We start from the raw sequence: 986 nt of genomic DNA on the forward strand, positions 1-986 counted from the left end.
AGAGTCACCGGACGGCGGTCGACCTGGTCGTCCCCGCCGCCACCGATTTTTCTTGATGAGAACGATGACGTTCATTATCACGTGGAACGTCTAGTGAGACGACGTTGAAACCAGGGTCAAACCCAATATCTGGTGAAGTGGCGGGAGATCTCGACTCTGAAAACTCGTGGGAGTTTGAGATGCCACTTCGGCAAGATTGCCCAGACGCCGTGGACGCTTTTGATCAGAAGGATCGGGACACCCCGCGCTTCCCAGCAATAGTCAGGGAAGTGGAAGGGCCATGAGCTGAGCTCAAGCAGTGGCCCTGAGCTCTTGCGGTCGCAGACACAGAGCTCGCAGGAGCGTTAAGGTTAACCCATACGTCGCAGGTCGACAATCCGAAGGAAGTCGACGGCGTGCCTTGAGTTTGGCAAACTCAAATCGGATGTGTCGCTCCACACGCACGTCTACTTCGTTGTGGCTCAAGTATAGATTATACAGTGAGGAAAGTTTTCGGTGCCGTTGCACCCATCGCTCAAAGGGCGCTTCGGCATCTGTAGCGCGTTCGCCAGGGGCGAGCACTACAGGTATTTTCCACATTGCGGGTAGACGAAGGCCACCTCGTTGAGCACTCAGACGAGTGAAATAAGCTTCCAATATTTTTTTTTGTGAAACCAAGATACGAGCTCGAATAGCTTTCCGTTCGGCAAGCTCATCTTCCGTAACGGCCGGGGGCCCGATGATGTGGATGCGTAACGATCGAGTTACCGCGTCGTTTGCTTCCACAGCGGGACCCGCCGGGCGGAAGCCATATTCCACACGAGGGTCAATGACCGTTCTTTGATGGGCGCCGCCTTATGGGCAGCTTCTAGCTGCCGCCTCTGAGCCCCGTCGAAGTCATTGGTGGTTACACCACGTCCCTCAGGTGACGAGAAGTCAGGAAACTGATATGGGGTCCACAAGGCGCGAGCAGGGCTCGTCTCACGCCGCTGGCGCGGCTCGCCTTC

The sequence above is a fragment of the Plasmopara halstedii genome (assembly GCF_900000015.1).
Source record: "Plasmopara halstedii genome assembly, contig: Scaffold_247, whole genome shotgun sequence".
Taxonomy (NCBI): Eukaryota; Oomycota; class Peronosporomycetes; order Peronosporales; family Peronosporaceae; genus Plasmopara; species Plasmopara halstedii.